Source organism: Pyrus communis, chromosome 13 (assembly GCF_041283825.1).
Source record: "Pyrus communis isolate YQ-2024b chromosome 13, ASM4128382v1, whole genome shotgun sequence".
Classification (NCBI taxonomy): domain Eukaryota; kingdom Viridiplantae; phylum Streptophyta; class Magnoliopsida; order Rosales; family Rosaceae; genus Pyrus; species Pyrus communis.
The window spans coordinates 5435437-5462759 of NC_142577.1; the positions used below are offsets into that span (position 1 = coordinate 5435437).

At 36.4% G+C, this 27323-nt stretch overlaps 1 pseudogene; it reads right to left on the reverse strand.

Annotated features, from left to right (window-relative positions):
- Window positions 1–200: 200 nt before the first annotated feature.
- LOC148691649 (uncharacterized) lies at window positions 201–15307 on the reverse strand (annotated as a pseudogene).
- Between the last annotated feature and the right edge of the window lie 12016 nt (window positions 15308–27323).

Below are 27323 nucleotides of genomic sequence, written 5' to 3' on the forward strand. Positions count from 1 at the left end.
AACAGAGAGATCCAATCCTTAGTTCAAAGAGACGGCGCCCAATATTGTTGTATAAAAAATATAAAAAAAGGTGGTTTTATCTGAAAAAACAAGAGTGCAGAAAATTTGAGCCAAAATTTTATATACCAGGTGACTAGAAAAGTAACCCTTGACAGGCTGGAAACAAACAGAGAGATTGAATAATCAAGGGATAGCACCACCTACCTTATCATATCATCAAATGAACGCGTCTCGCGAATAATTTTCTGACGGTTCATGATGAGGATTGCTGCAACACAGAAGACGGGTAATTCATCATCCCCATTCCTAGTTGATGAGACCGCAGTGCAGATGTGCATCCGGTCAATCCTTGACCAAAAATTCCTTGTCAACCCGCAAAAATGATAGGCTGATCCAGACGTCAAATAATGCGCCTATAACCCTATAACCAATATTATGAAATATGACCCTTTGACGTCAAATAATTCAGGAAAAGTCACACAGCGCGAAAAGAAGAAGCAAGCCATCATTTACTCTATGGAGTATGGCAAGGTCACACAATTAAAATTTGCATCTAATCAATGCAGGCTCTGTAGTCCAAATTTTCATAAATGCTTTGGGTAATTTACCATATCAATCATGAGAAAGCAACTGAATATCACAAAGCTCCCACATACAAAGAGCATCATTAAAAGACAACTCCCGACGAAAGAGAATGAGCAGCATTTGGAATGCAAAATGCAGGCTTTCAGCACCTATGTGTGACAGGTGTGCAACTATTTCCCTGTCTGAGTTCCAAGATATTCCACAATGCTTGCAACTGCTTCATTACCCCAGTCGGTCCTTCCATTTGGAATTTTTCACGCTGAATGAAGGGTTTGAAAAGAAAATGTAAGTGATCGAGTATAGAACTATCAAGCTCAACATATTTGTAAAGCTTGGAATACCATTCTTCTTAGAAGCATATTAAAGCACCAAATGCATCAGCATTATCCTCAAAGACAACGACAAATGGAGACAGCAAGTCACTCATAACTAAAATACCAAATTTCCTTTCAAGTCAAACTTACATCTGCAGCTTTTGAGATAAGTTGGTAACTTTAGATTTTACCGTACGAAAGAAATTATGTGGCGACAGAAAAGAGCATTAAGAAAACAAAAATAATAACAAAACAACCTTAACAATGTCCTGTAGCTGGATCCACCCATGCATAAACAGCAAGTATATGACATCCTAGCTAAATTTTTTACATCCTCGTAGAATTCAAGATGACTATCTGTTCTTACCACATCTGTTGAGTTGTAAGTTATGAGCTGTTTTAGAAATAACCCTTTTCCTAAATTGTGTATTCACTTAGTCTAGAATCTTAGGTTATGATTGAATGAGTGGCTGAAATCATTTGGTTGTAATTGTGAAAATTCCATCTGTGTAACTAACTGGGATACTGAGCATATATTGCTGCAGCCCCACGTTTTCAGTGTGAATGAAATGGAAACATTCTTCTGCTAATTTGCAGAGAAGAGAATATCAAAATCAGTCTCTTGCAAACCACCCTTATCTTCTTTTTCTTAGATCATCATTCCTTCTTTGAATTAGAAGTTTGCATCTCATAATTTCCAAGAACACTAAAATGGCCTTAGAGCCAGGTTGCATCGCAAAATCTGGGCATAATCTGTGAAATTGGAGATTGTTTGGTCTGAGAATCAAGCTCTCAAGTATCTGGGCTTGCTCAAAATCCGAAACAAAATTTATTGAAGCTTCGAAGAGGTTGGAATTTGCCTTAATCCAGCAAAATCGAAGTGTGAAATGGTTGGATTTGGAAGCTCTGGGGTACGAACACCGATTTTCTCTAGTGAAAATTATGAATTCTGGAGAATCAAGTTGGTAACAATATTTAAATCTCATGGGCTATGGAGATTAGTTGACAAGGGGTCACAATCCTAGATTCAAAGAAAAAGAAGAAGGTCGAAGGGAGCTCAGGAGATGAAGATGATGAACAAGCAGCGGCTATGTATATGCAAGATGCAAAAGCTTTGGGTATTATACAGAGTGCATAATCTGATTAAATATTTCCTCGAATCGCCAACGCAGATTCAGCGAAGATGGCCTGGGATCTGTTATATGGAGAATACCATGGTGATGATCAGGTACGATCGGCTAAACTTCAAAATCTCCAACGTGAATTTGAGTATACTAGAATGCATGATGATGAATCATTATCTGGGTATCTTACTTGTTTGAATGAATTGATTAATCAAATGAAGACATTTGGTGAGGTGTTATCCAATGAAAGACTTATGCAAAAGGTTTTAATCAACCTTAGCAAACCTTATGATCCCATTTGTCTTGTGATTGAGAATACAAAATGTATAGACTGTTGAATTACAAGAGGTTGTTGCTATCCTCAAAAGTCAGGAACAACGTTTTGATTTGCATTCATCTGATACCACTGAGAAAGCAATTGCATCTCTCTCTGTGAGTCCAAAGAATCAGGTTAGGGGAGCACTCAATCTAATGCTTTCAAGAGTCAAAAGAACTGGAATTCTAGAGGAAAAAAATGGGAGCCCAGAACTAAATTTCAACAAAAGAATCATGGCAATTCAGCTCAAAATGCCAATTCATCACAATATGTAACTTAAGGAGTGGGAAAACCATAGTGCAAAGTGTGCACTAAGTACCATTTTGGTGAATGTAGGTACGAAGGCAAAACCAAATGTCACAACTGCAACAGGTTTAGACACTGGGCCAGAGATTGCACAGTTGGAAAAGCCATTCAAAAGGCAAATTGTGCGAATCAAATGGAGGTTGCAGGAAATCTATTTTTTGCAAATAGTGTAGTCAATGATACAAAAGTCAATGGAGAATGGTACATTAACAACAGGTGTAGTAATCACATGACAGGGAATGCAAATCTCCTTGTTGATGTAAGAGTAAATATAGCAGGAAAAGTACATATGCCAACTGGAGAATTAGTAAATGTTGCAGGAATGGGAACACTGGTGATTGAAACCAACATAGGCAAAAAATATATCAAGGAGGTTATGTACTTACCTAGTCTAAAGGAAAATTTGCTACAGTATGGGGCAAATGGATGTGAATGGATACTATCTTTTATTTTGAGGAGTATGTGTTGTGTTTTTGACAGTCTATCACTTAACAGTCTTGTGATAAATATGAAAATGAAAAGGAATCAATGTTATCCATTGTTTCTCTTGCCTGAAGATCAACTTGTGTTGAAAGCCAATGTTACTCACTGCTTTAAGATCTGGCATAGAAGATTGGGGCACCTGCATTCTAGAGGGCTCACTAAGCTAAGAGTAAAATCTGGTGCATGGACTACCATACTTGGAAGAGTATAATGAAGTGTGTGAAGGTTGTCAATATGGTAAGCAGCACATGGAAAGTTTTCCAAAAGAAAAAGGTTGGAGAGCTACTTCTCCACTTGAATTGGTTCATGTAGATCTTTGTGGACCAATGAAGAATGAATCTATTGCAGGGAACAAATATTTCATGCTGCTAGTAGATCATTGCACTAGGATGATGTGGGTATATTTTCTAAGGTATAAATCAGAAACTTCCAATTGCTTCAAGAAGTTCAAAGCCATGACATAGTTACAATGTGGCTTTAAGGTGAAATGTTTGAGAAGTAATAGGGGTGAAAAGTTCCTATATTCAGAATTCACTCAATTTTGTGACACTAAGGGTATTCAAAGGCAGTTGACACTTGCCTACACTCCACAACAAAATGGAATGGTGGAAAGAAGAAATAGGACTGTGGTAGAGATGGAAAAATCCATGTTGCATGACAAAGATGTACCATATTATCTTTGGGCTGAGGTTGTACATACTACAGTTTATATTCTAAATCGTTGTCCAAGCAAGGCACTGGACAATATAACTCCACTTGAAGCTTACAGTGGAAGAAAGCCTGGTATTGCACACTTAAGGATATTTGGTTCACTTTGTTATATGCATGTACTATCTGAGTTAAGGCACAAGCTTGAGGCTAAGTGCTAAAGGAGTGTTTGTCAGTTATGCAACATGTGAGAAAGGACAAAGAGTCTTTAATCATATCTCTAAGCAACTTGTGCTATCAAGAGATGTTATTTTTTATGAAGATGTATCTTGGTGCTGGAAAGATAACTAAGAGTGTAACAACCCGTCCCCAATTATTACGATTTTTAAATGTGAATTTACGAAAATACCCTTCGAGGCAATGTGTTGACTTTTGTTGACTGTCGTGTCGTGTCACGTAAGGTTCATTTTCTTGGCATATCCTCGTAGTACTCGTCGATACGGACGCGTGGCCGCAAACGGATTGTGATTTTGGAGTTATAACAAATAAGTTATTAACATTTAAAGTCGAGGGCAAAATTGTAAATTTATTTATTTCTAGAATGCTCCAAATTTTTGAAGCAAAATCTGGTGGAGCCACGTGTGTGGCCCAGATTAAAAGAAAAAAAGATGAGCGGTGGTGATGAATTATAAAGGAGAGAAATCAGGGGGATGTGAGACCAATCGGAAGAGGAGAAAGAACTGAGGTGGCCAACCAGGAAAGAAAGAAATGAAGGGAAAGGAGAAAGGTGAGTGGCACCCAACCCAGACCTCCATCCCCTTAACCCGTATACCTATGGATCCGACCGGCGGTGCCGCTGGGTTCAAAACAATTTATTGTAACGACCCGTCCCCAATTATTACGATGTTTAAATGTGAATTTACGAAAATACCCTTCGAGGTAAAGTGTTGACTTTTGTTGACTGTCGTGTCGTGTCATGTAAGGTTCATTTTCTTGGCATATCCTTGTAGTACTCGTCGCTACGGACGCGTGGACGCAAACGGATTATGATTTGGAGTTATAACGAATGGGTTATTAACGTTTAAAGTCGAGGGCACAATTGTAAATTTATTTATTTGTAGAATGCTCCAGATTTTTGGAGCAAAATCTGGTGGATCCACATGTGTGGCCCAGATTAAAAGAAAGAAAAATGGGCGGTGGTGATGAATTATAAAGGAGAGAAAAGAAGGGTATGTGAGACCAATCGGAAGAGGAGAAAGAACTGAGGTGGCCAATCAGGAAAGAAAGAAAGGACGGTAAAAGAGAGAGATGAATGGCACCCAACCTAGACCTCCATCCCCTTCACCCGTATACCCATGGATCCAACCGGCGGTGCCGCTGGGTTCAAAGCAATTTCCAGCGATTCTCACCCATTTTTCAGGTGATTTTCACCCATTCACCACCACCAAGCCTCATCACCATATACCAACATCCAATTCTAGCCAAAATTGACACAAAATGGTGGAGATTTCACGAAGAAACCCCGTGGGTGCCGCGGAAGACTTGCTCCAAATCCACCAATTCTGAAATGTTTTCCTTCAATTACCACCACCAGTATACTTCCCTTGAGCCTAGAAACAATGCCCAATCATTAGTTAGAGCGTCGGAGTCGATTTGAGGACGAATCAAGTGTCACCCTTTATAGGGTTTCTGATGGATCGAGGGGAATTTGAGGTGTTTCCCGGCCAAATTGGCCTTAGTCACAGGTATGAAACTTGTTTTACTTAGATCTTCATTGCTATAAAATTTGGTAGATTTTACAAATAGTTGAATTTTACGGCAAGTCGGGGCGGCCAACTGCCACTTGCAACAGTATGTGCGGCGATGCATGGGCCAAGAAGTCCCCTGACGATTTGCCGTTGGTGAAGTTCGATTGACGATTTTTCGTCATTTGAACGTAATTCCATGAAAGTCTGCCGCTTGATTATTATAGCAATTGATGATCTGACTGTTGGATTGTCACCAAACTTTGATACGTTATAATACGTAATATTGAGGATATTAGAAACTGACGGATTATGAATCCGACATGCGGATCTTCACGAATAGGATATGTAAGTTGTATATTCTATTGATAAGAATTCTAAGACATGATTTGATAATTGTTCGAGGCGGCAATCGTTCGTGACGCCTCGATATTTGTTCTAGGGAGTTGTAGAGCGGACTCCAGGTGAGTGGGCTTTTAGTTTTCTATATATATACGTATGTATACTTTACGTTTTTCCCAGAAATTATTTTAAATGAAATGTGATTGAAATGCCATGTCATATTTGCGTTATATTTTAGTATATGCATTGGTGTAGTCATGTATAATGTTGCATGATGCTGTGGAGTCCAGGTAAGCTACGGGTGAGTACATTATGATGTTAGTGGTTGTGATGTATATGGTTATGCCTGGATGCATTTGGTACTCATTATCCTGCACCTCAGTGTTAATGCTCCGCTCGAGTTCAAGGCCAACCTTCACGTGATCGTTCACCTCCCACACTGTATGCTTACCTTGGATCCAAGGCAGGTGCTAGCCTATCATACATACCACATTAGGTGGTTCTGACTTGTAGGTGACTTGCGATGCTTCGCACAGCCTTCACGTGATCGTAGCACTTAAGCGTATTTATTTACACCTAGTCTGTCGTACATACCACATTAGGTGGTTCCGACTCGTGTGCAGGTTTAAAGCCGTACAGGTCACGTTAGGTGACTCCGAATCTTGTGCAAGTTTTAGAAGAGCACTTTGATGAATACCCTTAGATTTAAAGTGAAGAAATTCCCTGCCTAGGAAAGATGTAGATTTGAGGCAAGTTGATGGCCTTAAGCAGGGCTAATGTATCAGTAATTGTGTATCATCAGAGACTTTATCAACCAATTTCATCCCTATCCTCTAGCCATCAGTATTAAACTTTTCGAGATTAGAAATCTGAAATAGTTTTGATTCCTTGGCAGTATCCGTTAGAATACCACCTATTAGAATTCCTACGAGTCTACTTTTGTCAAGACTCTAGAAATGTCTCATGTGATGATGGTGCTAAAGTGGTAGCACTCAACGGAATAACATCTTAGGAAAATCACTTTTGGCCATGATAGCTCTAATACTTTTGTGATGTTACTTTTCAATCATCAAGAAACCTTATTAGCCCATTCTTAAATTAGATCTTTCTACTTTTGGTAGCAGACAAAAACGGAATTGTTTAGTCCTTCGGCATAATTCATCATTTTTGAAATTGTCTGACTCTTTGATATTTTAGTCTGCATCAGCTCTGTTCGTACCCTTAGTTTCACCTCTTGGTATTAAAGGTATTTTAGTGGATTTTGAGCCATTCGTCTGTTCCCTATATCATTTCTGATGTTAAGAAACTGTCCAAGAGGATCGCTTAGACGTCGAAACTTCCAGTTCAGATCATCAGTCCTTAAATCACCCAATCAACATTCTATCGAGCAAATCGTCATTATCGGTGATTTATTATTCATGGAGCTATTGCTGTAACAAACTATTGTGAATTTTGAGTCAAGGAAAAATCTAAGTTTCCGTCTGTCAACCCTCCTTAGACTATTGTTCGAATTGAATTATCTGCCACCCATTTCGTTGCTAGTGCATGAGTAAGTTAAATATTTACACGTGTTCAGACATAGAAATTGTATATTCAATCCAGATATCTTGTACTCTAGATTTCGTGGACTTGTTTTGACCCTCAAATTCTTAAGTATTCTTTTAGTCTTCTCGACATGGTTTCTATCTCAATCATTGAGGAATTCATAATATGTCAACTTGGCAAATGTGTGCACCTGTTTCATATCAATGCTAGTAGAAACCATTGGAGTATAATCTTCTTACGAGTTTATTAGATTTACCAAAAAGAATTCCAAGTGGCTTTGAGGATTGAGTAGTAATTCAGCTTGATATTGGTGAAGGTATGAACATAGGTTGTGAGCTTGGTGACTGTGGCGTTAATTTTTAAGTGTGGCTCGAGACTGCAACTATCATTCGAAGGATGTCGTCAGAAATATGGTTTCTCTAATTTAAGCTTTCATATTTTATACCCTTTGATTTGGAGAGCAACTATAGTGATAAGCCATGAATGAAGCTTTTCGCAGTATGTGTTCGTCTCTACATATATTTCCACTGCTTCATTCCAGGGTCACATTGTTGTGGGAATGTGGACGTCGAAACACTTCTAGCAGATGGTTTGGTACATTCTGGGATAGTATGGTATGGCGATCGAGGCATGAATCGGGCGATCTAGGCATACTCGCACATGAGAAGCAAAACGATATTTTGGCATCCGCGGGAACTTCTCACTAGCTTATTGAGACAACAATGGGTGATCGGCATTACAACAAGCAGACTGTAATATATATGGCTTAATTGTTGGGTTCACTAAGCAAGTGGGCAAGACGGCTCATCTACGGCAACACTTATTAGTTTCCTATGGTTCGGACTCATTCTCGGAGTTCGTGACACGAAAAATGTTTGGTGAGGTCCATTTTCAATTTGGGTTTTGATTTTTCTCGTACAAATATTTTCTCACTAAATTATTCTATTTATGTGGGTATTTCTGAAATTACAAATTTTGGGTGAGTTATTTGCACTCTTGGTGTTCAGCCTTATGGGTTATATGAGTATTACATTACTATGTTATTAAGGAAGGAAGAAGGTATGAGATTGGAGGCATGAAAGAGGAATAATTGCAATCTGATTGCGACGGAATGGCATTCTCTTTGATGCAGCCACTCTAACTTGATTTCTTTCTTATGTTTATATAAATATGTTCCTTCCTATTTTCAAGTATCATCAAGTTATTTTAAATTTCAGGGACAAAATTTTCTTAAGGGGTTAGATTGTAACGACCCATCCCCAATTATTACGATTTTTAAATGTGAATTTACGAAAATGCCTTTCGAGGCAAAGTGTTGACTTTTGTTGACTGCCATGTCGTGTCACGTAAAGTTCATTTTCTTGGCGTACCTCATAGTACTCGTTGCTACAGACGCGTGGGCGCAAATAGATTATAATTTGGAGTTATAACGAATGGGTTATTAACGTTTAAAATCGAGGGCAAAATTATAAATTTATTTATTTCTAGAATGCTTCAGATTTTTGGAGCAAAATCTGGCGGAGCCACGTGTGTGGCCCAGATTAAAAGAAAGATAGATGGGCGGTGGTGATGAATTATAAAAGAGAGAAAAAAGGGCGATGTGAGACCAATCGGAAGATGAGAAAGAACTGAGGTGGCCAATCAAGAAAGAAAGAAAGGAGGGGAAAGGAGATAGGTGAGTGGCACCCAACCCGGACCTTCATCCCCTTCACCCGTATACCCACGGATCTAACCGGCGGTGCCGCTGGTTCGAAGTAATTTTCAGCGATTCTCACCCACTTTTCAGGTGATTTTCACCAATTCACCACCACCAAACCTCATCACCATATACCAACATCCAATTCTTGCCAAAATTGACATGAAATGGTGGAGATTTCACAAAGAACACCCCGCAGGTGCGGCGGAAGACTTGCTCCAAATCCACCAATTCCAAAATGTTTTCCTTCAATTACCACCACTAATATACTTCCTTTGAGCCTAGAAACAATGCCCAATCATTGGTTGGAGTGTCGGAGTCGATTTGAGGATGAATTAAGTGTTACCCTTTATAGGGTTTCCGATGGATCGAGGTGGATTTACAGTGTTTCCCAGCCAAATTGTCCTTAGTCACAGGTATAAAACTTGTTCTACTCGTTGAGATCTTCATTCCTGTAAAATTTGGTTATTTTTAGAAATAGTTGAATTTTCCAGCAAGTCGGGGCGGCCAACCACCACTTGTGACAGCGCGTGCGGCGGCGCGTGGGCCGAGACGTACCCTAACCTTCCTGGGTTAAATTTTAATACTCTTATTCCATTGGTGAAGTCCAATTGACGAATTTCTGTCATTTGAATGTAGTTCCATGAAAGTCTGCCGCTTGATTATTATAGCAATCGACTATCTGACCGTTGGATCGTCACCAAACTTTTATATGTTATAATACGTAATGTTTAAGGATATTAAAAACTTACGGATTGGGAATCCGACGTATAGATCTTCCCGAATAGGATATGTAAGTTATATGTTCTATTGATAAGAATTCTAAGACATGATTTGTTAATTGTTCTAGGCGGCAATCGTTCATGACGCCTTGATATTTGTGCTAGGGAGTTGTAGAGCGGACTCCAGGTGAGTGGGCTTTTGGTTTTCTATATATATACGTATGTATACTTTACGTTTTTCCCAGAAATTGTTTTAAATGAAATGTGATTGAAATGCCATGTCATACTTGCGTTATATTTTAGTATATGCATTGGTATAGTCATGTATAATGTTGCATGCTGCTGCGGAGTTAAAGTAAGCTACAGGTGAGTACATTATGATGTTAATGGTTGTGATGTATATGGTTATCCTTAAATGCATTTGGTACTCATTATCCTACACCCTAGTGTTAGTGCTCCGCCTAAGGTCTGGGCCAACCTTCACGTGATCGTTCACCTCCCGCACTGTATGCTCACCTTGGATCCAAGGCAGGTGCCAGCCTGTCGTACAGACCACATTAGGTGATTCTCACTCATGGGTAACTTGCGATATTTCGCAAAGCCTTCATGTGATCGTAGCACTTGAGCATATTTATTTACACCCAGCCTGTTGTACAAACCACATTAGATGGTTTCGACTCTGTGTGCAGGTTTAGAGCCGTACAGGTCACGTTAGGTGACTCTGGTTGGCATATCATTTTACATTGATTTATTTCACCTGGCTTACTTATTTCATTGCTGAGATGCTTGACATGGCATATACTTGGTTTTCACTACTCTCGAGCATGATTTCTATATACGTATGTATTATTATTTTCTGGGAAATTATACAAGTTTTACGGCGAGGGGTTATAATGTTTTCAAAAAGGTTTTTATTGAAAACTTTATTTTATGGCCCACTCACCTTTGTTTTTATGCCTTTCCAGGTTTTAACTGTTGGAAGTTCATATCAACGAGGATTTTTGGCAAATCTCAGTATAAGTGGCTACCTCTGAGGATATGGTCCTTACGCACACTACTGTACTTGACTTATGCTCTAATGTTGCGTGTGAAACGGGCTCGTTCCCGCTAGTAGTGCACTCTGGTCCTTAGGCACTTTTAGGGCTAAATTTATTCACATTGTCCACATCATTATACTTTATGGCTTCGTCACCTTCTAGGTGTCAACCAGCACAGCTTGATTTGGAGTTATAGTTGATATTCCGGATTGGGGTGTGTCACAGAGAGGAGGGTTACAATACTTGAATGTGAAACACAATATAAAATTGCTCCCATGGTTGAAAATGTGACTAGTACTCCTAGTACTTCCAATGTCTTGTCACCAGCAATGCAAAGTGGAACTTGTTGCAAAAATAGCTATACTCAGTCGACTTCGACATCATCTACATGTGAATCATTTGGTAGCATTGATAGAAACATAAGTTATGTTCAACCTTATGATCATGCTCCACTAAAATGGAGAAAACTGGATGATGTGCTTGCAATGCAATCTGTGCATCTTAGAACCAAAAAAATATGAAGATGCAGCTTATGATGAATCATGGATGAAAGCAATGAAAGATGAGATATCTATGATAGAGAGAATGCAACTTGGGATCTTGTTGATCGACCTGTTGACAAACCTGTGATTGGGGTTAAATGGGTGTTTAAGACTAAACTTAATCTTGATGGGACTGTACAAAAGAACAAGGCAAGGCTAGTTGCAAAGGGATATGCTCAAAAGCCATGGGTAGATTATAATGAAACATTTGCACATATGGCCAGATTCGATACGATTAGAACTTTGGTTGCTTTAGCTACTCAAAAGAGTAGGAAACTTTATCAGCTTGATGTTAAATCTGCCTTCCTTAATGGTTGCTCTAAGAAAAGGTTTGTGTGGAACAACCTGATGGTTTTGAAGTGCAAGGAAGAGAAGATAAGGTGTGTAAACTACACAAGGCATTTTATGGCTTAAAACAGGCACCTAGGGCCTAGTATGGAGAGATTGATACTTATTTCTCTCTTTGTGGTTTTGAAAAAAGCCTAAGTGAAGCAACTCTTTACATCAAGACAAGGGGAGAGTTTGAGATATTGATTGTGTCCATCTATGTAGATGACATAGTGTACACTAGCAATAGTAAAACCATGCTGGAAGAGTTCAAAGGAGATATGATGGAAAAATATGAAATGACTGACCTTGGCCTACTTCATTTTCTTGGTATGGGGATTATTCAAACTCACTCAAGCATATTTATTTAACAGAGAAAGTATGTTGCTTCTTTGTTGAGTAAGTTCGGTTTGAGTGACTGTAAACCAGTTTCCACTCCACCAAGGATGATGGGAGTGGACCAACTTGTGAAGAACAATATAGGAAAGTGGTTGGCAGCCTGTTATACCTGACAGCCACTAGACCCAATATAATGTACGCTGCTAGTTTTCTTCCCAAATTCATGCATAATCCTACCAATAAGCACTATGGGACATCATGAAGGGTGTTGAGATATGTTAAAGGAACCCTAGATTATGGGCTGGAATTTGTGAAAAGAATGAATGTTATTCTGATCGGATTTTGTGATAGTGATTAGGATGGATGGATTGATGACAACAAGAGTACATCTAAATATGCCTTTTCTTTTGGCAGCGGTGTTTTTTCACGGGCCTCAGTTAAATAGAACTGTGTAGCACTCTCAACAGCAGAAGCTGAGTACATAAGTGCATCTGAGGCCACTGCATAAGCAATTTGGCTTAGGTTCGTGCTGGAGGACTTTGGAGAACTTCAAACAGAAGCTACCCATTTGCAGTGTGATAACACATCTATAATAGCAATTTTTAAAAATCCCATGTTCCACCAGAAAACCAAACATATTGATCTAAGATATCATTTCATTAAAGACGCTTTGCAGGAAGGAATCATCGACTTGGTGTATATTGTCCTACAAATAAGCAGGTGCAAACATCTACACCAAAGCTTTGGCAAGGGACAGGTTCAACTATCTCATAGACAAACTTGGAGAAAAGTCAGCTCAAAACTTAAAGGGGAGTGTTGAATTGTAAGTTATGAGCTATTTTAGGAATAAGCCTTTTCCTAAATTGTGTATTCACTTAGTCTAGAATGTTGACAAGTGTAAGGCAAAATGATGTAAGGCTATGAATGCGCATGAGAATCCCAGGTTATGATCAAATGAGTGGCTAAGATCATTTGGTTGTAATTGTGAAAATTCCAGCTGTGTAACTAACTGGGATACTGACATATATTGCTCCATCCCCACGTTTTCAGTGTGAATGAAATGGAAACATTCCTCTACTAATTTGCAGGGAAGAGAATATCAAAATCAGTCTTTTGTAAACCACTCTTATCTTCTTCTTCTTCTTATATCATCTTTCCTTCTTTGAATTAGAAGTTTGCATCTTAGAATTTCCAAGAACACTAACAACATCAACAACTGAAAAAAGGCAGATTTTATCAACTTAAAATAATTCTTTATAAATATCCATTGATGAGAATGAGTTAATTTCCCACCTCCATAAAAAAGTATGAAAATACAAGAATAAGGAAGAAAGGAAAACTTATCTTTTCTGTGGAGAGTCCAAATCCACTCAGAAACTGTCTTCATTCACAGCCCCTCCTTGAGACATGGTTGTCTTTCTAAATTCTGTTTCTGGTACATCTGATACACTAAACCTGTTTACCATTTCTGTCTTATTACCCATATTACTGGACTGCGTCACAGATTGATGGGCATCAGTAGAAAGCAATTCAATTTCAGAGTTAATGGCATGTGAAACTTTCTTGGATGGTGAGCTGTTTTATTCAGTAACTAAATCTACATTGTTATTGACTTGAAAACCGTGCATGCTGTCCTTTTTCGACCTGGACTTATGTTGTGAGGAAAATTCATCATCATGCACTCCACCTTCAATTTTATCTTCTTCACTCTTTCCAAACAAATCCAGGTAAAGGAGGAAAGTCAAAATAACTTTGTGGTACATGTTTCGTTCCATCTGCTTTGCTCCCTAGCTTTGGGGAGCTGCAGTTATGTGGCCCTGAAGTGTGCATGAAACAAGAAGAATCATATGCTACACTATTTGTGCTCTCCCATACACTGACAAGGTCAGCTGAATCGCTAGAACTCTTTTGTTGGCATGCATTGATGTATTTGTACAATTATTCTTCCTATCACAATAATTCTATAGTTTGTTAGTATTATCAAAAGATGAGACCTGGTTTGCCATCTACTTTCATAGCACAAGCAAAATATCAAGAGGTTGAGATCGAGTGATATGCATGACAAGCCATATAACCCGTCACATTATGGAGTAAAATGTCGTCCTTATTTTTTGACTAGTGAATGGAAAGGTACTACATGCCCTGAATACGTAACTGGAATAAGTGATCACTTTCCCAGGGAACATAATCACTTTCCCAGAAGTACAAGAGATTTAAATAAAAATATAATAAATAAAACAAGAAGAAAGAACTCGACTTCCGGGCTATCCGCAACTGCTGCCGAGACTCTTCAGTGCTACCCAGGGTATACAAACCAAGTAAAAATTCCCAGACTTCTGATCTTACAAATTTCATTGTAATCTAAGTTAGAAAGTTTTATTAGGCCATCTTTAAGACAGGGATTTCAATACTTCATCACAAGATGACCCAACATTCTTAAAAAAACACGTATGAAACAAATTGCTCTTTCACAAACAAATCAAGAACAGTAAGCCGGACTATGATTATTGAAAATCCCAAAAGAATACCACCAGGATAGTTAACGTTTAGGACAGAGTGAAATGAGAGGGTTTTTTTGGGTTTTAAATGAGAGAATATACACCAGAAATGCCATGCCTATTCACAGCTGACAGTACACGTGGAACCAAATATATAAGTATGTGCAACTTCTCTTCATACAGTTTTACCACGTTTCTAAAGGCGATGAAATCAAGTGAGAGGATTATGGATGTTGCAAATAGAGGGCATCTGCAACCCTAGTAATGCTGTATTTATAACCCCAATCACAATCCTACTATTTGTAAAACAAATTAGTCATAAAATATAACATAAACAGACCTTTAATTTATAGAAAATTCAATTGAAATGTTATAAGAAACTCACTACATATGAGACACATAATATATTTCATGGTAAAACAACACACTACTATTAATTTGAGTGTCTTCTGAAAACCTAAAATCTTCCCATCACTATCAAATGGTGCCTGCCACTTCTCCGGCATAAGCATTTTGTTCACCTGAACCATTGGAACATAAAACAGCAATGCTCTATCACGATTACAACAATGAACAAAAGAAAACTCATTATGGTATTTAATTACATGGAGGTCGACTAGTGGTACTATTCACAAAATGTTCCAGCCTAGCCATGACTCTACTGTATCATATGTAACTCCCAAACTAATAGAAAGATCTGACGTAAGTTTATATGTGACTCACTTCTAATGCCCTCATCCTTGACCAAAAACCCAAACTACCAGAAGATTAAGGCACAGTCTGTGGCTATTGGAACCTACCAACAAGGTGCAAGTGGAGTTCCTTTGATTCAATAATGACATTGGTGCATGATATGCTACAAAAAAAAAACATGTGAGGGAACGTACAATCTCACATCAGTCATAAACCAAATCCTAATATGTTACATGAGCTTGATTTCACCAGAAAATAGGCATGGCATAGTACTGTTGTATTTGACAATTTTTTTGGGAAACTCCTACACTCCCTACCTAATTAAATATTCCCCTACCCACGCAAGTGATAGGTGCATTATTTATCACATTTTCATATTAATTATGCCTAAGTTTTGTTAAGGAATTGATTATAAAAGAGCCTTATTACTTTCCCTTTCTCTCTTTCAGCCAATCTGCGCATGAAGGACATTATTGGTGATAATTCGACTTTCCGGAGGAGTTTTGATGCAATGTCAATTGGAGAAGGAAGCTAAGAGGCTGAATATCGTTGTATCCAAATTTCATAATTTTCCATGACGCCATTCATTCCAGTTTTACAAATCAATCCCAAAAAATTTGTTTTCCCGTCAGAATTGCGCAGCTGTGGGAGAATGAAGATTTGAAGGCTTTCCCGATTTTTCCTAGTGGTGTGCGATATATTCTTGGAAAGATAAGAGATAAAGCTACATTTACCATATTTTTACAGAATTTTTCAGAAGATAAATCGACCCAAAAACTGGCTTGCAAGACAGATGACGTGTTTCCCAAGCGAAGAATGATTGTTTCCTAGTTTGTGTCATTAATTGTTTAGGAGTTTGTTTTGTTTTAGGAGTGTTTTTCCCACAGCTTTAGGGGTTTTTTTTAGTATAAATAAGGTGCCCTAAGCTCTCTCTGGACAATTCATTCATCCCCGCACCCTATATCACCCACACCATACTATACCATTCACCATCTCCGCAATAAGTGAAGAAGAGCTTAGGGACGTGCTTTGCCATGGACTCCGGGTTCTATCTTTCTTTTATTTTTATTTCTATGTGTAACTAAGTTATTTTCTAAGGTTTATGATGAAGTCATGACATGAATATTTGCGAAGTACTTTGTTAATTATTATCCGATTATATGCCATGTTATATTCTTAATCTTTGTGGGTATTTTATTCTAGGTTCGAATTTCTAATGACTGATCACCTTTAGGAATTTTGCATCTAGAGATTTAGATAAATCTATGAGGATGACCAATCAATTAGGTTTATTGGAACTAAGATTAAGAAGAGTAGACAAACTAGTGAGGATGACCAATATCAAGCTAGTCCTACTTGGTTGACGTGATTCTTCTACACTTAATGGGTTTTTATTGTTTAATTGTATGCCTAAACAATAGAATATAATTATCATGTAGAGATACAAGAGTTGATGCTTGACCACGAATTAATTCATACCTTAGAAAGAACAACCTTTAACATTGACATGGTAATTGGATAGTAGTTGGCTCTAAGAAAAGTAAATAGGATTGTTGTTGGTGGATTCATAACCTTAGGTTTTCTTGTGTCGTGTATTGATTTTAATTTATTGTCTTTTCTTTTTCTTGTTAATTTTAGTCTTAATCAATTACTCAATTAGTCAATTCAATCTATCTTTTGTTTGTTTAATTACGTCTAGCGTGATTAATCGGTTAAATTGGTGTTAAAGCAATCCTTGTGGGATCGACCTCGTATTTGCATATATTACTAAAATTGATTCGTGCACTTGCGAGTTTAATTTGGTTTAGATTAATCTATTATTTAGGCTAGTTTGAATATACATCAAGTTTTTGGCGCCATTGCCGGGGAAACTCCTACATTCCCTACCTAATTAAATATTCCCCTACCCGCGCGCGCACACCATATACAATGTGTGCACATATATCTAAAAATATCTCTAACGAGATTGTAAATCCTAACAGATGTCCTAGATTAAAAAAAATAAATAAATAAATAAATCAACCTAATGAACAGTGTAGACAGATTGTCGAACAATATAACATGTCAAACTATTTGATAAGGGAACGTTTCTACATATATATGCATGCGAAATTCAATATTCTCAAACTTAATCAAGTATCAACATTGACAACGGAACCCAAATACGCACAAAAAAGTCAGTTGGATTGATAATTCATATGCCATAAACAAATATTGGTAATGTGAGAATCTTACAGCACTTGATTTCCCAAAACCACATTGCTTGTCCTCTTCATCTCCAAAAGACATGCTAATACCACAGTTAATCAAAACCGAAACCAGCCAATGCAACCACTACCTATCCTCTTCTTCTCCTTCTCCTTCTCCTCCTCAAACCTCCATAACTACCATTACACAGTAGGGAAAATAAATGGGAAAAACCTCAAATACCCAATCCAGAAATCCAACAAACTGCCAAAGGAAAATCCACAACCAAAAAGATGGTGTAGTCAACTTAGGATTTGAAAGGATTTTAATAGATTTCTTAAGTGATGGATTTCATAGGATTGCGAGACTTCTACAAAATCCATATTGATTTTGGAAGATTTGAGAATATTCATATAATAGATTTTTGTGGATTTTGCAGCGTTGAAGCTTGACCGCCAAATAAATCAAATGGTTAAAAATGTATCTAGGTCATAAACCCAATAAAATGAAGCTGCATTTTGTTCATGCACTGGAGATGCATTCCTTTGAGCCGAAATAAAAAGTCAAGATTATCACATAAACCTAACTATTCAAAGGTCTCCTGCTTCACCCTTTCCAATCCTATTTCCCCCATTTTATTCTTCTCTCTTTCCCGTCGTAGCTAACCTATCTCCTTTAATCCTTTTTTTTTCTTTTTTTTGGTCAATACTCCTCTAATCTTGTTTTCCACGACTCTCTCTTACTCCTCGTCCTTCACAACCCAATTCCAATTCCTCTTCTTTGCCATGAAGAAAAAATTGCACAAAATTGCAAAAAGAACGTAGAAAAATTGCGATGATAAGGTGTGAGAGGAAAAGAGAAGGGTTCTTGGATTTGAAATCCTAAGGTGTGGGTTAGGATTCTATTTGGTCTTGATTGTACTTACTTCTTGCTCTCAAATCCCACAAAATTCACAATGTAATAAAATCCTTCAAAATTTTTAATTTTTCAATACACTTGGATTTGGATGGATTTTAAAAATGACTATTAAAATCTTGATTGACTACACCTAAATTTGTATGGATTCTAAAAATCCTTTAAAATCCTTTGGTTGATTACACTAGGTTTTTAAACTCTTTTAAAATTCTCTCAAATCCGAGTTAGGAATGAAAATTGAAACATGTAATCGGATCCAGGAATTGATTGGTGATCAAACAGTGGTCGGATCATTGATACAAATGTTTGTGTGTGAATCTATGTTGTAAATATACAAACAAAGAGAGAGGAGCTTACCTAAGGAAGGGAAGCTAGCATGAGATCTTTGGAAGAGAGAAAGGGTTGAGGTGGTGCTCCTCCGTTACCGTTTAACTCACCGTTTTTGTTGGATTTCCCCAGTGTTTTACTTTCTTTTCTTTTCTTCTTTTTCTTGGTTTTCTCATTTCTTTTACATTTTATTGTACTAAAACATTTTTCCCTAGTGTTGGATTTCCCTAGAATGATCAAAATGATTGATGATGGACAATCTTAGGGATCACTTCTATTGATTTTAATTCTCAAGGGCCAAAGTAAGGAGTTATACCAATTTCAAGAACTATTTGGATAAAAAGAAAAAAAAAAACTTTTATATAAAGTGAGAAGAATAAATTCAAAATGTCACAAAATGCCCCTCTTATTATCTATATGTCTTAACAGTTCGAATCTTTGTATTTGGGATGCTTGTCTCCCAGTGGATGCTCACCTAACTTTTCAATTTGACTGTATTAGTACTAGCTGTGTAAGAGGTTTTTCGCTATAATTTTTTCTTTTTCTATCAAAAAAAAAAAAAAATATATATATATATATATATATATAGTGAGAGCCCAAAATGGTGAAACTTTCCAAAATGCCAAAAAAACTAGGGCAAATTGGTAAAAAAATTATAATTGAGCAAAATATTGTATTGAAAAAAATAAAAACATGATAATTATCCTCTTGAACTTTGCAATTATGGAGAGGATAGAGATAAAAGAAAAAAAATAACAAAAAAAAATAAAAAAGAAAACAAACATGAAAAAAAAAAGAGCTAATCCAAACCAAAATGACAAAACCATATAGAATAGGAGATGATGAAAGTTGGAACCAAATTTGCACACATCCGCGGAAGGAGGCAAAATCTAATCGAAATTGCTCATGATATTCACCGAAAGGAGAATGGGGTTGATTGGTGGGGTGTGGTTGAATCCGGAAATGATTGCTTACATATCTTCAGGATGGAGAACCAAACAACGGGTTTAATTCTAAGAAAGAATGGTATGATGAGTAGTACACCGTGAACCATCCTTGACAAATAACTTATGATAGGGCGTTAAGGATATGAGTTCTCCATGGATGTGTCTATGCGTAGATGGCAACATATGAGCCTCTGTTAGGCTAAAGAGAATGTGTGTATAGTAGTCTTGTAGAGAAGATGAAGAGAATCATAAAGAAGTCCTTCAGTTGTGAATGATTGGTTCCTATGGGAGTCGGAGAGAAGAAGTCATTTGAGAAATACCTAAGCTAGAGTATTTAAAGAGATCTTGAGATTCCTTGTAAGGAAAGTAATCCCAATTAAATCGGGAGGATATCTAGGAGAGGGTATAGAATAAAATAACCAATTCTCCTATGATTATGATTATGTTGCCTAATCCTCAAGATATCCAAATTTGACTTTAATTAGGATTTACTTACTTGGGAGACAAGTAATATCTTCAATAGTTCTAAGCCTAGCCTACCAAACTAGGGCCATCAGACTAAGCTCCAAGGGCTATGGGTATTCCAGTTCTTCTTGCCACCCTATTGGGGAAATCCATTATCATATGGTGCTTCTTTCCTTGATACCCTTCAAGGAAACTCGAAAAGTGTTCCTCTCCTTGGATAAAATCTAAGGAGATTAATACTTTAGACGTCTTACTCATCAACTTACATTCTTAAGTTCTTTGAAACCTTTTGTAAAGTATTCGAACTTGTGTTTATTCGAAATACACGAGAGTTCAACCGCTAGTGATTTTTGGTGAATGTCATACACCATGAGTAGCATTATGTAATGGACATATCCCACTAACAACTAAGTGAATTAACCTCAACAACTTTGTGACTCTATCTTCTTTCTCAAAGAATAAAGATTCGAACATTTTGCCCTTATACAAGTTTAACAAGAAGGCATTGGATCCAGATCTAGCGATCCAAAGCATCCATCTAAGACCAACTTGTAATTTATGTTTTCGAGGTGTCACAACTTAGTAAGGTTAGTTACTACTTTGTAACATTTTGTGTTTTTAGGCATAATTGTATTATAAATAGTTAACACCACCACACCCACCATCTCTATGATGTAGAGACAATTAATTGGATTACAATTATCCAATAATTCATTAATAAAGAGCAATGTTTTGTCAAACAAAATAATTCATCCATCTCTTAAAATTACAGTGACAAGATTAAGTTCCTTATTCAAATTGAAATGTAAAGACAATTTGTATTCAAAATTTCTCTAGTAGTTTATATGAGGAAGTAAGTGCCAACTACTTTCGCAGAGATCTTTATCTTTGTTCACGTTTCGGATGTGAATCACTTTCTCTCCTCTTATTAATCTTCTACTTCTTACCAGTCACTCTTTTACAACAATTGTGTTATACATATCAAACGGCTTGGAAAGTGTGTTGTAATTGTTCACTATATAGTTTACAATAACCTTAGTGAACCATTTGGTTAAAGACACAAAGGTGAAGTCCTAACATAGTTCCCATCTAGTGAAGTGGTTTAACACCTCAACATTCAATGATTCAAAATCATCATCAGTCCATATGATTCAAAATCATCATTACTCCATATTGATGGAATATTGTTTCTTAACAACTATCTTGGTCTTAACAAGATTACAAACATTCAAGAGTTGTTCAAGGGAACTCTCAATTCTTCATACAACAATTTGTAAGTGAAGAATTATAACACATAAGTGTCCATGCCCTTGTGCTTACTTCTTAAATTCCTTGTTCATTTAACAATGGAACAAACACTAGTGTTTGTGTTAACTAAGGGTTATTCAAAGCAACTCTTATTTCTTCACACAACGATTTCTAAGTGGAGAATTATGGTACATAACGCATTCATGTCTTTGTGCTAACTTCTTAAGTTCCTTTGTTCATTTAACAAAGGAATAAGCACATGTAGTTGTTTTATCCTTTCTATCTTAGACATATCTAACATGTTTTTCCAATGATACTTTATCAATAGGAAGATCTTGAGGATGGGACTACTTGGGTACATTGACAATCCAGTCAAAGCAGTCTATGGGATTATGGTACCAAGTATGGAAACTAAAGCCTTTGGCTTTTCTTTGTCAAGTTTTGGATAATGTGTTTGGAAATATATTTGTAACAATACACAATGATTATAAATCGATTGATTTTAAGCTATTTGATCCGGGTCTTTAAATCAAATAGCACCACCCACTATTTTGTCAAATTCTATATCCCTCACCCAGAATTCAAGAGTTTCGGAGGATACTCTTGATAGGGTATGGGAGGCTCATCATTAACAAGCCCACCTCACAATGATATAATGTTGGTTAGCATATTTTCATTTGTTGTACGTACCCAACTCACAATGATATGAAATTGGTGTCACTGCACTTCGTTAAGTCGTTCCCACCATGCAAGTTTGTGTAGGGGTTCAAGAACAAAGTCACAATAATTTGATGTTCGCCATCATTGCCTACCTTCACCACATCATGTATGCATATAGAACTCCTCCTATGAGTAAGCACATAATTTGTACTCCCCCATGAAATGGTGAAGTCGGTGTATGAGTCACAAACGATTAGAGCCTACAATGGTGGAAGGCCACAAAAGAGTGTTCAAAGCACTCACGCTTGTCAACTTAATATTGGCGTTGATGGTTTAGGTCTCATCACATTTAACATTCATTTTAACTAATTAAAACTATTTGGTCCGATCACAACTATTGGTCCATGTAATTGATTTAGTATCATATGATACTCCAACTATTTATGTAAAATTTTTTTTGAAGCAAAAGTATATGGTACTACTAATGAAAGTTTTGCATTCTTTGATGAACTATATAGTTGCCTTAGAGCCTTAAGATGACCATAAACCTTCAATTTGATCTATCACGAGCCTAGTGTTAGATCTCAGTCTAGGGATGGTGATTGATTTTTGTTACGTGTTTAATCACATTTAGGGGTCTTTCCCTTTTGGGCGTGGGACCTAACTACTCCAATCTGCATGCATATCAAATAAAACATAAAAAGAGTTCTTTAAAGTAAACGAGGGCGTAGGCTCTTTTACAACACATTTGGTCAAATCAAATTACAACCAAAATCTAATCTACACATTCCCATGGTTCTAAACAAATTTAAAAAACAACCAATCACATAGCTTGTGAGAACCCGAATTTTTTTTTTATTAATTAGTTATTAATGCGACTGTATGATTTAACTCTCTAATTTATATAGTTAGATTAGTAAGTAAATTGGGTCATATATATATATATATATATAGACACACACACACACACTTTTGGCAAAAATGACAAATACAATATTTAGTTATTTATTAATTTATTGAGTTTATTTTAATTTTTTATTTATTATTTGTTTCTTTCTTCCTGGACGATAACTCCTAGAAGGAGTTTACAAACTCCTTTTCTCAAATCTACCGTATTCTGAAAGGGACAAAAAGCCCTAGCTTTTTCTCTCTTCGAATTTCAGAAGCAAGAGATAAATTTTGTCTTTGGGTTTACAATTCATGCTTACCTAGAGTCAAATTGGAGTAGCCAACAAGTAATTCATGAGGTAAGTTTATTTTTATTCCTTGTGACTGTACAGATAAGATTGTGATTTTCATACCTCTTTCTCTCTTACCACCACGTAAGAATTTAAAATCAGGAGGTGTATTATTTTCATTTGCTAAGATTTTTCATCTCAATCTAGTTACCATGTGGGAGTCAGGTGAATCCTCCTCTTACTGCTAGCAAGCAGGAAGTGTCCAATTTTTCTGGCTCGGTGGCTTGTGTCACCCAAGTGTTAGTTCCAAGATAACTTGTGGATGTTGGATTTATTCCAATGTAAATCAACCTTAAATGGTCTATAACATATAATAGGAATGTAATATTGAAGATTAATTTAGATATTGTGATTTTATTTTCTAAAGATATCAATCTTTTATTAGGTGTCTTGTAATACAAGTAAGATTGATGGAGTCCTTGATTTTATGTGATTATAATACATAATTGATGGGCTAAAAAAGTGGGATTTGGGATTCCTTTATGGACGGAACCTTAATACCTTAGCCAGTATAAGTACTAAAGTCCCTGCAAACCCTAGATACACAACAAACGCTTCCCATAAAGTAGTTGTATCCGGCTAGGTGCTTTGTAGAAGACTTTGGTGTTGCCGCATCCTACATCATCTCCGATTGGTATTCAATGGCTATTGCTTCACAATCAGGTTGGTCAACTCCTTGTTTGTGTTTTAATTATATAACCACATAAAGTTGAGCCACTAGTTATATAATTAAAACCTATTAGGTTTAATGTTGGATTACACAATATTATCATGAACTGTGTGTGTTTAATCCAAGTTGTGATTGTATATGATTGGCAACACCACCTTGCCGGACCTCCTTGAAAACGGGATCAGTACGTTTCCGCATATAATTGCATATACTTGGCATATTAATATCATGCACAGCACATATTTTGTATAAGTTCCTATTTGGTCTTAGAGACCGAAATTATCAGTTAAATAAAACGAGTACATAATTGGATAATCTATTCTGCGAGTGGTGTGTCTTGACTTCAAGTTTTGCTTCCACCGCCACCACCCTTCAAACCCAAACGTGGGCCTTTATTTAATTGAAGCGCTTAATGATGATACTAAATTAACTATAATAAAGAAAGATTGAAATAGTTAGTTCATTATTTTATTGAATTAGTTTTAATTGGAAGACCTGGTGCTTTAGGCTTCCTATTTCAATGTTCATGTTATTGTTTTGGTTCGATTGAAATAGTCATGTGTTCTAACTTTGCACTGGAGAAGTTTTTAGATGATCAGTGAGCCCAATGAGGAGGTTCATATATGCATCGGCATATGAGATCCTATATGTTTTTTTTTTTTTTTCCTTTTGATCTTATGATTAGAAAGGGTTAGTTAAATATAAAAGAAATCAGAATCAGATGGAGGTCGGTTAAAGAGCGGATAAAGCCAGCGAACCGTGCCGAGTCATAAAGACAACGTCGTCCAACAAAAGACAAGTCATGGACGTCACCTCCCAAGGCATATGCAAATATATACTTTTGTTCTGACCTTGCCAAGGGATATTGATGAAGTGTCCCAACTCAGCACGCTCAGTAAAGTCCTCTATCAAAGCAAATGGTGTTGATCATTAAATACGTCAATTGTCAAGTACGAAATAGTTGATCATACATATAGTTAGTTTTGATTATTAAGTTTTGAACTTGATAATTATAACAAAGAGAAAATATATGCTTTGAACATGATAAATTCTTATATGCATATGAAAGGCATACCGAGAAGCATATGTAAATATGCATAAATTATTTTACTTGTTTTTTAGACTATATTCTGTCAAAATAGTCTGGGTGTTTCGGCACTAGTACATAAGTAAGTATATTGCTCTGCTATTCATGGGTAATATAAATTCATGGAAATATTTTCAATTAGTTGTGTTACATGCTAATGTGTAGGAAATATATATAGACCGAATGTAATAGCCATGTCATTGGTTGTTGTTGGAAATAATCAATATGGATTAAAATTTTAAGTTTTGTAAACATGTAGCAAAATGACATATGGCATATTTCTTTTTAGGGGGATTGAGTTGTCCTATATTGTTTGAGATGATCCTATGCAAAGACACAAATATATGATAAATCTGGTAGATTAGCACTAATAATGCGGTAAAATTATTGTTATGTCCAGAATATATACAATATGTACTCGTACTTGAGTATGACTAGGGATTAATTCATGTTTAGAGTCATATTAACTCCATAAGGAATCTGCATGACTAATCAAAATTAGTTTTGTCTACAATTTTGCTTTCCTATCTCAATATAGTCATGTAATTGTACATGACTAGTTAAAAGCATCCGATGGCAAGAACAAGAACATTATACAAGTGAATGAGGTTTGCAGTATGTACAATTCTCATTTGTATTTTATCTATTTATATGAGAATTATGGTTGGTCATGTGATTATATATATGTTTATAAAGAAGTGGTGAACATAGGAAGGCATGAGGTATGTATTTCATTGAAAGCATATGACTAAAATTGATAAGCATAAGTTTTCAAACTTGTATATAGTTTGTTAGTTTTTCCTATGCCTAAAGAATTTAAACAATGTTTTGATGAGTCAATTTTTATGTGCCATAAGGGGAGAAGAAAAGAAATCATTCAAGGCTAATGTATGGCATGTACTGGAGTTTTTTCTTTTGGAAGAAAAGAATTTTGGTTGTTCCTTTACTTAATTTGGTATTTACAAGGCTAATGCGCAATTTTGATGCTAATGTTTTAGGAGTCTTGTACTACGGAAATAAAGGTACAAAGGAAAGGAACCCGTTTAACTAAAAAGAGCATTTAGGTGATATCACAATTTGGCTTTTGAATTAAAGCGATTGTATTGTTTAAAGTGTTTCTATTTTGAATCTATTAGCACCATCATGTTCTCTCATACATATTGACATCCTTGTGCTGGAAGAATGATATTACAGTTCTTATACAACTTGTTCTATATATGATTAATCTCTTTCAAGTGTGTTGTCAGATTTCTTAAGATTAATTGAATATCAAAGGGAGTCATGAAGGAGATTATTAAATTAAGGCCGTTTGTTGGCAAGACTCGAAGCTTGAATTAGGTTATCATAATTTTGTCACTTACAGCTAATTAATCCATGTGACGTTTGTATTATTTCAGGCGAGAGTTGATCAATGTCTTGTCAACTAAGCAAGTCGTAGCGGCTTAGTTGATGCTGGGATTGTGGTTTAAGTTACTTCGATCAACATTGCATCTTAATTAGAATAAAAGGGATAATCTTCTTGCCCGTAGGTGTGGATCATTTCCTTTGTTTTAATTAAGATGGCATAGTATGGGTTTTATTTCACAGGAGTTTGTGAAAACTTCATCTTGCCCATAGGTGTTGAAGTTTTTTATGAAGGTAACTCTTGTGACATATAATTCAATACTAGGAACTAATTAATTTACTTGCCTATAGGTGTAAATTAATCTAGTTTCATGAAGTTTATTGGGGTAAAGTTCCATGCCATCAATTACAAAATCCCATATGAGCCCCATAATAGGTTGTGGTTTTAAGGCATGAAAATCGGTTGCATCATGACATATTTTGTGTCTTTTCATGAGACTTGTTGATGCAAAGTATTGGACCCATGAAGGTTAATCAAGGATTGCTAAGGTACGCATTCTTTAAGTCTTATGCTTGCAAATCTTTTCAATTTGAACTATGATGTCATTTTAGAGGATGAAATTTGACTACTAGAGTTTTATTTGGACATCGAAATTGAAATGATATGAAATTGAATTGTTATGGATGTATAAATTCATGATAGAAGCACATAATTGTTTCTGGTAGATTGCGTGTCTTGATTTAAATCTGGTGAATGACACGTCCAATGGTCACAAAATGACCTGAATTTTTTATATGTTTAACATATATATGTCTACTATGTGTCTGCAAATTTTTGTAAATTTTCCATGTAGTGTAATTATGGTAAATTTACTAGAAACCCATGCTCGTACAGACAGTTTTGCTGGCAGATTGTTTTTGTCTTTTGAGACATCACTTTAGACAATTATTTTGACCCTAAAACAGCTCTATA